Source organism: Lissotriton vulgaris, chromosome 4_1 (assembly GCF_964263255.1).
Source record: "Lissotriton vulgaris chromosome 4_1, aLisVul1.2, whole genome shotgun sequence".
NCBI lineage: Eukaryota > Metazoa > Chordata > Amphibia > Caudata > Salamandridae > Lissotriton > Lissotriton vulgaris.
This window is the reverse complement of record NC_141691.1, coordinates 525,656,089-525,670,005: the sequence shown is the minus strand read 5'-3', so window position 1 is coordinate 525,670,005 and position 13,917 is coordinate 525,656,089. Positions and strand designations below refer to the sequence as shown.

General features: G+C 43.3%; 1 protein-coding gene across 2 annotated transcripts in view; it reads left to right on the top strand.

Moving 5' to 3' along the window:
- The window catches only part of LOC147721189 (ETS-related transcription factor Elf-1-like), a 263,214-nt gene that overhangs the window by 165,551 nt on the left and 83,746 nt on the right, over window positions 1–13,917 (top strand). The gene's annotated exons all lie outside the window — the stretch shown is intronic.

Genomic DNA, 13,917 nt, shown 5'->3' with positions numbered 1-13,917 from the left:
GATCTATAGGCTTTGTCAATGTTTCTTAGCTATGTTGCAACATGGCTGCAAGTTAAAAAAAAAAAAAAAAGCTGTCTGACACAACCAGCGTTGACCGCATCATAATGCTTTTTTATTTACTTGCGCTGCTATACAATATGGCTAAACAATTTGTCAAACCCTATAGATCTTGCATAGACGAGACCTGTTGGCTTTGCCAATGCTTTTTTCATTGTGGGAGCACTTCTACACCACTGAACAGGCTGCCAATATGTAAACAAATAGGATCTTAGATATGAAGGCATTGGTGAGGTGTTTGCTGGGTGCTTTGCTCAAAATAGCATTAGAGGTTGATCTCTGAATTGTTCTGATAAATCTTTAAGTGTTACTGGTTGGCTATATACATACTATAGAAAGGGCCATCCTTACGTGATGCGTATCGGCGGGTCACACTTACATTCAGAACGCAAAGCCCTGTTCCAGATAAATGAAGGCATATATTTTACATTTTCCAAACTGCGCACAACTCTGTAGGATTGCCTTTGGGGTTCCTGCGTCTGCATTGATAAAAAACAATCCATTAAGCTGTATGAGTGCCCATTCTCCAGCCTTTTGTTAAAATGTGAGAGCTCTATGGCATATGCGATTGCAGTTGCCAAGAGCGATGTAACTTCGTCACTGCAAGGAGGCTAGAAAGAAATGGGTAAATTAAGGCTTCTTTGTGGACAGCCCTCAAACAAATCATTCTCTCTCGACAAACTCCTTTATGGCGAGGAACCTTTTGTCGAGACACTGATGTGCTACTTTAAGACCGCTTTCTGTGGTATGCTGCGTCATCATGCGGTCAGCTCAGCAGCAGTCTGCATAGATGTACTCACGGCCACAGTGGCACATAAACGGATCTTTGATTTGTGGAAAGGCCAACGGGCTGGAGTGAGTTCGTTATATGTAATGAGTCTGACACGGGACACCTATCGGCCTTTCAGAGGCACCAGCCCGGTTGATTAACTGGCTAGTTTGCCATTATGTGACCACAATTCAAAAGAGAGGGGGACAAGGAGCTAATTGGAGGAGGTCCTGGACCAGTGCTCCTAAAGGTAATGATAATTACTAATGGTGGTACCAGTTCCTGCCACCATCTCTTTCAATATACTGTATATAATTATCTGTATTTTCTGCTCTCAACTACCACTAAATGGGGAAAACCTAATTTAAAAAAGACCGCTATCTTGGCATTCAGTCCAATATGAATGCACGATTTAAAATAATGACAAAATAAGTTTTCACAACATGAAATGAAGCAAACCTAGCATGAACACAATGTCAAATTTTCCCCCATGCTTGTGTGGCAAAATGAAACCATAAGTAGGTGTAAAATGTACCAAAAAATCAAGGGCTTTCCAAGAGACAAGAGGAGGAAGCTAGGTTTCAGTAACAAGAAAAACAAGTGCCCTCGGAAGACAGCTCCTCACATTTGACCTCAGTCTTTGAATGCCGAGCAAATGTAACAAGATATGAGCAAGATTTACAGGCCTGTTTATGCATTTTTGTAATGAGGACTGAATTCAGTAAATGAGCTAGAAGGGGTAATACTGGTGAAAAAGTTACTAGTTACATGTGAGGAGGTGTTGCTGAGTAACCGGTAGGTCTCAAGAATACTTTAGTTTTTATATTCCTGTGACCATCCTATCAAAGCCAATTGTGGATTTTCTCCATACTTTGTGTCTTGCGATTTTATTTGTTTAGATTTTTTTATTTTCGTTCTTATAATTTTGGTTTCCACAAGACATTAGGAGAATCCTTTTCCCTATCTCCAGAAAAGAAGCCAAAAGCAGGCAAGGTAAAATAACACGAGAGTGCCAACTAGAGAATATGTCAAAGGCATGTTTAAATGAAAACTAGCAGATAAATGTGGCCTTTGTAAAAGACCACATGGAATTATAGTACGTGAGCTGAGGCAACAGACTGGTGGGCTACTAAAGCTCGTCATTAGTCCTCGCTCACCCTTTATTTATGTTCAAGTAAATTCAGTAGATTCTTTGGCATTTGCATGGATTCAAACAAAAATTTGCAGCAGAGCCTAGTTTAGGAAATTGTTACTGAAATTAAACTCTCAGTGCATAAATGTACTCTGGCACGAAAAACTAGGCCTGACGGGCCACCAGGTGGTGAATCATCTGCTGCAGTTTTTGGGGGACCAGCATCTACAATAAGTCCATTGAAGGACAGACCTGCGTTGCATTCACACATAATCTGCTGGAAGGGTGTGGCTTCTGCTCAGCAGGGCCAATAATCTGGAGTGGAATGTGGCACATAGCAAGAGGCTCGGGCATAGTGGAAAAAAGACATCTGACGTGGATTCATCTTATTGCCTAGGAGGACCCTGAGCTGTTGGTGTCTCTGATATGCGATGACCACACTTTATGTAAAAATGATGTATTCACTGTAGACTGCTAGCGAGTTTAAATTTAAGTCAGTAGCTAGTGAAAACACCACCTGCTATCCCCACCTGAGTGGCTACGGGCACAACAAAGGACACTTACTTGTAGCTTAGGCAAGGCTGAGCAGTGGGTTAGGAGGCCTGGAGATGGCATTACTCATGAAAGAACTATGTACCATCTTCCAAATTAATTGCATGCTAAGGCATCTCCACTAAGGCAAGGGGAAGTAAGTACAGGAGCAGCTACAAGTGGGCCCATTTTCTTGGGCAGGAACCGTAATGCAAACAATTTCAATTCCTATGGTTCTGAAACAGGTAGTCATTGGATATTTCAAAGTGGCCATCTTGCTATTAAACATTGATAGTATTACTTTACCCTGAAATGAAATCAATACCAAGAACTGAATCTGAATCAATAAGTGTAACAGTGGCTACATTTACTCAAATATTCTGGTTTCAAAGCAAAACATTACTTTCACAAACCGGCTTTGGAAGTGCACACTGTGATCAATCTAGTGTAGAGAAGTGCTCGAGGTCAGCTGAAAAGTACACAGAAGGAGGCTGGGACCTCTGCCAATGAATGCAGTAAACAAAGAAAAAATCCCTTGCATCTATATCCTAAGTGAGTAGGTGTGTACCCACTAGCATTAACTGCTAGTGAGTAAACAATCATGCTTCAAAGGAATTCTTTGTCATGTATGAAATATAAATGGTCAGCTTTTCTTTGAGTTATATGGCTTCTCTGTAGTATTGATTTTATAGCGTGCTGCTTTAAAAAAAGACTTTCAAAGAGGGAATATGGGCATAAGGACTTGGAAATACAAACCAATATGTCGGGAACAAAATCACTCCCAATCCGGAAGCACTTATACAGATTTCATCCTCATTAGTGTGTCTTTGGTTTAATGCGCATGGGTTAAACTTATGAATTCAGGCAGTGGGGCGACATTTCTACATAGTTTTTTTTTTTAATTTATATTTTAATTAAAATATAAAAAATATATACATGTCAGCGTTTGTATATACAGTAATATGGTTAACGACGTGAGACATAAAGTGAGAAGTAAGGGGTTATATTAAATCTAGGTCTTCTGTTGGCTATTAGAGGGAAAACGCAGAGTGAAGCAGTTTATAAATGCATATATTATGAGCATGCTACAAGCCTAGGATGTAAAGTGTTTTATAAATTTAAACATAACGTTTACAGTTATTGCTTATATTTGTAATGACCCCTGACGAAGGGCAAGTAAGATGCCCGAAATGCATTGGGAAAGACACACTAATGAGGATGACATTTGTAGAAGTCCTGCTTTATGGAAAAGGCCTGGATGGGCATACCTTCAGCATCAGATGTATATACAAAATATGGATTTCAAGTGCTAAAACAAATTGAAAAATTGAAATGATTGGAATAATAAGAATAAAAAGATCGAATGGAAATTAATTGTACCATTTTTTTGCAACGCAACAGTGCTTCCGGATTGGGAGTGATTTTGTTCCCGACATATTGGTTTGTACTTTCATGTGGCCGATGGGCGGACCACTTTTCCGGGATGCACGCAACTTAAAATGATTCAAGTTTGAAAACAGCAAGTAAAAGGTGTGCACTTCAACCCGTCAGTTCATAAGGACCTGGAGACACATGGCCAGGTGTAACACTGTTCATAATCCTGAAAGGATTGGAGTAACCTAACCTAGACAGATAACAAATTTAATCTCGCACATAAAGAATAGATCAAGCCAGTCTAGTAATATGTTAATTGTAGGCTCAGGTGAAGAACATCTAAAAAATGGTCTGCAAGCAGCTTACACCAGCCCATCACAAGCACAATCACTCTCCAACCATAGGAAAGGCCATAATCAGCCTGCATAGCAAAGGGTGAGGTGATACCTCAAGTGGCGGGCTACACTTCCACAGCTGACTATGGTTAGGAGGAGGGTCAAAAGTCCCACCACCCACAGTGATTGATGCACCCTGCAAAGACAACCCAGACATATTTCAACTCCACACTTGTTTATATGGCAGGTTTCCAGGCCTACCCCCAAGGCACCAATCTGGAAAGAAAACCCTACACACATTCCACACCTTATTTACTCATTTTCCTGGTGCATTTTAATGGACATGCATAATTCCCCAGTCCTGTAGGTAATCCCTCAACCACAGACAAGCTCTGTTCCAAAGTGCTAAGGAACAAAGAAATTTGTAAGCATACGGTAAACAAAAACTGTGTTACGTTGCATTACTGGATCTGGCTGTACTTTCTTTTTTTTTAAACATACTTTATCGATTTTTCATTTATGACTGTTATATTCCAAGAATTTGGTTCATTTGTACATTTGCATTTCCGATATGGCATTGTGTACATTGCATTTGTGTCCTGTTATCCGATCTAGTCTATAGGTTTAATACAAGCATCTATTTCGAATATATCCCATTGTATTGTCATTAATCAGTATGCACAGTGAACATAAACTTTAAACTTGTAATTCTCACCTGAACAGCCCACTCCGCCCTCCCCCGGCTCTGGCAAACTTTTCCGCATACAAGACCCCTACTATACCCTATACTTGTGTTGTCCAACTATTGCTATGCGCACATGTGTTCTTCATACACCCACACATCTACTATTTAAATACTATAGTCACTACTTCCTCGCTATCGCCTGTTGTGTGTTTGGAATATCAGAAATGTCGTCCGGGTTATTGCCTTTGTGCGCTTCGAGCAATGTGTCCCATTCTAGCGATATCTGGTTCCTCTTAAGCCTTTGGGCCTCCTCCCTGCGCAGGGCGACACTTTCAGCTGCTCCCCATTTTGTAAGTTTGCTGTGCCATATGTGTATCGCGGGAGGTTTAGCTGATTTCCAGCGCATGGTATTGGATCGCTTGGCTACTATAAATGCTAAATCTAGAAAGCGAAGCAGAACCTTCGGTGTCTTCCTACGCTTTCGGAGGCCCAGCAAGCACTCTAGTATTGAGCCATCTATTGTGAGGTCCGTTGTCTCTTCTAAAATGTGTTTAATCCCACCCCAGAATTCTCCAAGGCACGGGCAGGCCCATATCAAATGTATTTGGTCCGCTTCCATTAATTTGCATCTGGGACAGAGGTGTGTCGTGTCTGGGTACATCTTCTGTAGTCGGCTTGATGTTAAGTACACTCTGTGTAGGATCATACATTGAATGAACTTAAGCTTGGCATTATGCAATACCTTCCGTGGGTGTTCCACGCACATACAGCCATTCCCTATCAGTGAAATCCCTGCCCATTGAGCTCGGAGGGGTTCCAGTGGTAGTTTAACGTGCGCCCAGATGCTCAAATACATCCATTTGATGAGATGGCTTCCCCGTCCCATATAATAAAGTGTTTAAACTAATCTGTGCGTCTTGGGGTCTTCCCGACAGGGAGACCAGTGTTTCTTGATATATTGCAGTAGTGCAGCGTGTATCATATATAGTGTTAGGTGCCCCCTTTGCCTGTACGAAATTATCATGATCCATTAAGGTCTCCCCGCTAAAGAGTGACCCTACCCTATCCACCCCTGCATCGAAGCACGGTCTGAGTTTGGTTCCGTGAGCCTACCGCTCAATAATGGAATCCCTACTAATGGGAGATTACCTGCGTAAGGGCTGCAACTGCATGTGTATTTCCGGGCCTTCTTCCTGCATGTCAGTGCGGTATGCAATAGAGGCGGTACTGTCATGGGATTTTACTTTGTGGCAATACCATTACGTGTAGCTGTCCTTGGTCGATATCTCAGTTAGTGAAACCAATCTCTTGCAAGTTGCACCCTGCCGTCCAAAAGGATAGCCATTGCAATTGGCTTGCATAATAATAGGCCCAGAAATCCGGTGCGCCCAGACCCTGATCTGGCTGTACTTGATATGAGATTGTGGGTCAATTTGAAGAAGGAGACCTGCATTTACTGTTCTTCCTGGCTTCTACATCACTGTTCCAACTTGTTGCATTCTAAATTTATCAAAGTTCTGATTAACATTGTGGCAGCCTCTCTCGTGTGGTGCCCAAGCTTGTTTACTATTAAAAATCGAAATCACTGGAATTAAATATGCAAGACAAATCGTAACACAAGGAAAACACTGTTACTGCATCTATAAAGAGCAAATACCACTCAAAATAGAGCTATATGATTTGAGCTGAGAATCTTGTTTTTTAATTTTGTTTGTGGACTGCTCCCCATATTTTGAGCTGTGTCCCAAAATGGGTGTTGTGTCTGCATTGCCCAGTTTTAAAGTAGTGATATGTCAACAATAGCCAAGAAAATAACAGATATCCTGTTTGCAACGTTTATGGAATATTACAATTAGCACAAAATTCCACAGTGTAAAGAAACCTTTCTAAAGAGAGTAACCCGAGTTAGAAGTAGTTCATTGAATGAATGGGGGCCTAACTGTGGCTAGTTGTCGAAGATTGTACTTTTCACGACAGAAGAGACATGTCAGAAGACCGAATATTGATGAACCCAAAGGAAAGTACATGAAACGCTGTTTTGGAAGAATGATCATAAACTTGCGAAAGCAGTCAGGGTTGCGAAAACATTTGAAAAGTCAAGAGAGAACACGCAGCTTAGGAAAGAGACCCAGCCCTAAGCCAATGCAATTGAGAAATGTCTCAACTCATCTATAGGTAACTTTGCCATGGAAAGTGTTACTCATGCTGTGTGAGCGAACAGGTTTGTAATGGATGCAGCAAGACCAGGCCAAGTAGCAGTTTAGGAATTAGCATTGCACTGGTGGGGATTTAAATTATGAATGTCATGATATTGGTAGGTATGTGAGGATATAGATTAAAAAGATGCACGTTTGCATGGCATTACATAGGTAGTAGTGGCTCTATGACCCCTGTGGACAGCTCAGGGAAGAACTCCAAGAATTGTTTAATATGTTAGCCAAAGAAAGCCAGAAGATTATTAAGGGTCATTCTAGTATGCGGGAGGGGTAGCAATAGAAGGCTAAGACACTGACCATTCTTACCTAGATGGAAACGTTGCAGTTGACTCGGTTGGTTTAAACCCATGAATCAAGATAATGGCCACATGTGAAATGGGTATTGGCTACAAATATCCAGGTTCAGGGTGTGCCATTGATAGAGTATTGGATCAGGCCTGGCAATTCTAGTTGGAAACATACCCAACATACTGGTAAAAGACTCACCTCTCCAAATAAAGCTTTGGAAACAATATATGAAGAGTGACTTATGAAAAATAACATGCTTCCATGGCTAAAACAACTTAGCAATGTTGATTCCATTGAGGGAACTGTGGACCTGGTAGACGAGTATAAAGACCCCCACAGATATAGACCTATGACCTGTCCCAGTCCAGTCTGTTCTGCAGTAGAGACAGAACACCTCAAGACTGGTACTCCCGGGAGCTGCATGGTCTCAAATGTGTATTAGGGTTCTCTGTGGTTAGGTGACAGAAGTCGTTAAGTAAAGCATGCAGGGTGGAAGTGCACTCAGCTAGGAAGGCATACCTGAAAGCTACTGAGGAAGTAAATAATCCTGCCACGAGATTTGTGTTAGCAGAAGGGACTTGAACAAAATCATTGTTTACAAATTCTGAGAGAAGTTAACCAGATTAGTTTAACCTCATAGATGCTATTAAACATTCCTCCCCAGTGCTGCGCTGTCCATTGGAACTAGTGCTGAATGGACGTCCAATGGTCGTGCGCAGCACTGGGGAGGTAGTGCTGCCGTCGGCCAATGCACCGAGGCAGCACTTAAGGGGTTAACCATTTATAAACAATAACAAGTGCAGTAATTCACAAGTATAATATCAGCGAGACAATGGAGGATGATCTAGGGCCAGTCCCTCATGCTACAACTAAGAGCTGCAATTGAAGCATATTCAGCGTAGTCGACATCCGAAACACTGTCTAGAAAGATGTGACTTCGGAGTTTGTCCTGATCAAAGTTGCACCTGGGGATACAGCCCCTGTAAAGACGGCTTGAATACTGCGCATTGTTGAGAAGACCTGGCCCACCGCTGTAATTTAGAATGCACAAGCTCAGGCCGAAATAAAAGGAAAATAGAAATTTTTGTGCAGTGTCGTCACCCAATGCCTACATGGTCGGGCCAGATCCTGACCTACAACTAGTGCCCCTTTTCTGGCAATGGTAATGGAGGAACCTGTGTCACTGCAGCTAGTCCAGCATCTCACGAGGTTCTCCCTTTTGTGTGATAGTTATTGAGCTAGTGGCTGTCACACCCTGCAGGGAAACACAAACTGATCTACTGGACCTCAAGGAACAGCATGCAAGAACTTGTGACAAGGATGTTGCTTCATTGTTGCTCACGTTGGATTTGTCCGCGTTTTGAAGACTTTAAGAAGTGAAAGGAAGGTCAGAAATGTGTTTGGGTTTACATATTTTCTCAATTAAAGTACATCTGAAGTCATATTGGTGAATTTGTGGTACTTCGGGTCACTCCAAAAAAAAGAGGTTTGCAAAGTTCTCTGCTGGCCACAGTATTCTAAGTCCTGCATTAGGAGTGCTGCAAAGTGGTTTCATGTATGTCCAAGCCAAATGAAAGTAATGTCGAATATATGTTGTGGTATAAGCAGTGTATTTGCTGGCTTTGTGATTAGTAGAGTTGTAGGCGGTATGCTTTAGGAACTGATTTCTGCTTCTATTTTGTATTTTGTTTTGTTTCCTTATTTTTTTCAAGGAAACCTATAGCGCATACAAAGGAAATATAGCAGTGGCAAGTCTATGCGTGTATAACAAATGGGCTGTATCCCTTAAACCTATTAACAAAACATCTTGGCCTTAAGCTCTGTAAGAAATTGGGAAGGAAATGGATGGAAAAGTGAAGTGGAGGGAGGAGGAACGGGGGGGGGTGGGAATACAATGATAGGCAACAAAGTTTTGCATTATGAGTCACATATGTTCTCCATCACCCACCGTAGCCAGCAAAGACTTCAACTTGCATGAAGATGTGAACTGTATCTTCATGCACCACTTTAACTTTGGATGGATGTCACAGAGATCCCTCTAGATCCTGCACCAGTAAGTCTTCTCTCGATTTCTACCAACCTTAAATCATTATTTGAGTTAACTGCTATGTTTGAGGAACATTAACACTCCGGCTCTGGCAAGTATTGCCTCCTGTTCTCTTGTGCCCCCAGAAATGCAATCATTGTTCCCTTCAATTTAGTATTGGATTGCCTTTTCTGTGTAGGTAGCCTTAATGGCCCTGTGTACTGTGGTCCTCTGCAGTAAATCAGGAATCAAACAAATCTTGATTGAGGAAGTTTGTTGAGCAGGGAGTACCCCTTTGCCAGCCTTGCTCCTGGGAATGGAGGGAAAGCACACAGTATTGTTGCATCTTGTCAGTTTAGAGGAGTGGAGCTCAGAATGATGCAGTGATACCATCTTTGGTAAATACCACAATCTGCAGTGTGTGTTCGAGCTTTGGCCATACATAATTTTGGAATGCGTAATAGCATCAAAAGATCTGTACGCTCTTATGTTATTGAGAATCCAATAAAAGTAGCAATGGTGAATCGGTTACATTCTTCTGATTGATACTGATAACCACAGATTCCTCACTCTAGAATATCCCGTCACTAGACTGCATCTGAAAGTTTTCACAGCAGTGCTCGTATGTGTTGGTAGGTGGTAACGCGTGGCTCCTCTTGGACTTTGCTCTGCCTCAGAAGTGGGGGACCTAGTGCCATATAAATTGAAATCCAGTGTGCAAGGGAACGATGTCCCCACCTAATACTACAGGGTTCAAACCATGCCACAACTGCCGGAAACAAATGTTGGTGATGGACTCGATGAAATGTGCCTTAGGTATTTGGACTAGGGCACAAATTCAGGTCGTGTGAAGAATTTGCTCTCATGAACCCAAAGGTGATCCAGGATGTAAAGCAAATCTGAATGTCTCAAAGCATCAGAAAAAGCCATGCAAGTCCTGCTGCTGCTCGAAGTCGAGGGTGCTCTCAAAGGCATTCCTGTGGCAGGTCCTCTTTGCGGTCAAGATTATATTGTAAATTGAAGTCTAAATCCAAGTGGAAACACAAGAAGACCAAACAGGACTTGTCCCCATCTCGCCGCTCTATACCCTCTGAGAAGTTTCATTGACATTAGGTTCCATTTGGTCTTGCTCCGGACCTTAAATTAATACGCATTGATCCTGTTGTACCCTGAGTTCTGACAGTAGAGCTAGGCCTTTAAGGAGGCCATGTTTCAAATTGTTTGCATTCTTCCGGTTCCTTCTTGCACACCTTTGGCTCCCAAAGATGTGCTGGGGCTTTAGGTTACCTCTAGAGGACCCGTCCTCTGCACCATCTATGCCGACTTACACTCAAGCACCAAGACCTGCGAAGGTCCCTTAGACTTTAAAATGGGTGGTGCGAGAGGGGGACCCCTTTCCTACACTGATATTCGACTCCGAACCAAACTGGTCTCGCCCCCAAACAATGTTGGGTCCCAACATCTCCATTCCTATGCACCCAGTTCCCATACAGTCTGTTCCAGACAAAACACTGCCTCTATCATGGAGCCACTCTCAGTTGCTGTACCAGCTTTTCGGTTCTGACTCTGATCAGGGTTTGCTGCTTCTAGGAGATGACAATGGGGATGGTTTTCCCCAAGATTATGATGGTTTCAATTGACTTATAGGATGCCCGTGGCGATACTGGGTTGGTTTATCTTCTTCCTCTGTGTCACCAACAGAAGAAAGTGCTTCCTTTGCAGTAGTAATTAGATGGGCTGCTGAGGCTTCTAGATCTACAGCTTCATTCAGTAGAGATCAACACTAATGTTCTGGCCAGACATGTTCTAGTCTGGTCCAGTTTCTCTGAACCCTCACTGCTGTTCAACGAAATTCTAACGGGTACATTGACGGGCACCTGGTATAAGCTTTGCTCTTGCCCTCCACTGAGCAGGCAGTGAGCCAGATGCCACAGACTGGCACCAGGATTGGCTACCTTCCTAGTCCCTACCATTGCGGCATCAGCCTCCAACACATTTTAGTTTACCTTTGTGGCACGTCTACCTTTGTGGCACACATCTGCACTGCTGGAGGCAGAATCAAACAATTTCTCAGAGAATATCAAACTATAATGTCTGACAGATGAGTCTTCCAGATTGTTCAGCGGGCTATGCTGTTCCATTCCTTGCTGACGCGCCGCATACTCCACACACATGAGAGCAGCTTTCAGGTGAGCACCTGCCCGTCTTGTTGCGAGAAGTGCAGGCTCTGCTTTCAAAGCAGCCAAAGAGATAGTAAAAGAATTGGAAATAGGGACTGGTTGTTATTGTCCGAAGAAGGACAAAATCCTATCCATCTTTGAATGCCTTCCTATGGAGGGACACATTCAAAATGCTCACACTGGCTCAAGTTCTGCCTGGATCTGGGTGGCTGGATGGTTGCCTTGGAGCTGCAGGTCACATACTTTCATGTGCCCAACCTGCAGCCCCACAGACATTATTTGCAGTTCAAGGCCAGCCAGGAGCATTTTCAATTTGCTATGCTACCCGTTGGACTTACCCACACCCTTTGAGTGGTCACAAAAGTATTGGCAGTGGGAAAGGTTGGGGATCCAAGTTTTCCGCTATCTTGACAATTGACTGTTGAAGGCAGGCTCACCACAGTCAGTAGCAGACCACCTCTAGACCATGGCCAACCTTCTAACATTGCTGAGGTTCCCAATCAATGAGCCAAAGTCACAACTAACTTCTTTGCAGAGGCTTCCTTTAAAGGAGATGTCCTGGGTATGGCGCAGTTCAGGGCCATTCCTTCATCACAATGGATCCCAGACATTCGAGCTATGATCCAGATGTTTCTGCCTTTGGTACCCTGGATCTCGGTGAGACACCTCTGAGACTTCTTGACATGCTGGCCTCATGCATGTCCGGTTCACCTGGTAGCATATATAGATTCTACAGTATGATCTGAAGTTTTAGTGGGCCTAACACCATGGAAACCTGTTTGATGCCCCTCAGGTTTTGAAAGAGACTGCACACATTCTGCAGTGGTGGTTGCTCGACTCCAACCTGGCCAGTGCCAGACCCCTTTTCCTTCTTCACTCAGAGCTGACAGTGATGACTGATGCGTCCCTGCTGAGAGGGGGAGTTTATCTGGGAGAGGTGGAAATCAGAGAACTCTTGTCTACGGCAGAAAGCCTGCTACACGTAAATTTGATAGAGATGCGGGCCATCCGCCTGGCGTTGAAGGCAGTCTGTCCATCAAGAGAAAGGCGGTGTAAATTCTCAAGGACAACACCACTGCCATGTGGTACTGCAACAAGCAGGGCAGAGCTCTGTCCTGGGTCCTGTGTCAAGCTGTGTTATGCCTCTAGAGTTGGCTGAAGGGTCAGGGCGTCTCCCTGATGGTGAAACACCTGGCATGATCTTTAAAGGACAGGGTGCAACAAGCACAGCTGAAGATGCCTGATGGATTACAAGTGACAGTTACATCCTGAGGTGGTGCAGGCCATTCTTCCATTAGTGGGCAGAGCCTGGTTTAGATTTTTCACCACCGTCAAGAACACATGGTGGCAGAAACTGCTGCATGTTGAAGTTCCCAAAAACGCTTTCTGTAGGAGACACATTCAAGCTAGAGTGGAGCACAGGAGTTCTGTATGCCTTCCAGTCTCTGGCTCTCATGTCCCTAGTTTTTAAATATAATCATGATAGACTGAGTCCAAGTCATCTTAGTGGCTCCAGATTGGGACCGGAGCAAGTGGTATGTGGAACTCCTGGGCTTTAGCATTAATCCTGCATCAGGAGAATCTTCTGTCGCAGCAGCAGGGCAGGGCATGCAAACCTGCAGCATCGACACCTCCATGGGTGAGCAGGGGCAGCTGACTTTTGTTCAGTCTATCTCTCAAGGTTGTGGGTGTCTTCCTCACTGACCGGCGTCCTCTACAAAGTCCATTTATGTCAGGTGCTGGGACAAATTTGTGGAATCTGCAATACAGACCTGTTACGTGCACCTGATAAAACTGAAATATTGGTTAAGCACCAATGCAGCATTAGCGAATATCAAAGGACAGTGTTTTAAATGGGCCAGGGACTGCCACGGCTGAGCTCTGGCAAAGGAAAACAAGCATTTGCAATGCATTTGGTCTCGCCTTTTAGCTATGCAGCACATTAGCCTGGGTGCTGAAACATCTACTGTTCTTTAACATGGAGGGAAAGTAAGCACCAAACTGTATGACATGCCAGGTATTGGAACACATGGAGAGAAATATTGCCTTTCAGCTGGGAATGGTATAGTCCAAAGCTCTGGTTTTAATATGAAATCAGTACATTCGGTGATCATATTCCTGAAAATACAAGATTTGAAAAAAATATTATTGTCTATGGGTGCTTGTGGAAGACAGTTTCTATGGGCTGGAAACTAGAGAATGCTAAAATGATTTATTTTACTGACCTCTGCTGGTCGTTTTCTAACAAAAAAGGTAAATAGAGGCAGTTGCCAGAAAAGGAAAAAAAAGAAAGTCCCTCAGCAGAAAGCAATTCTGGTATTTTA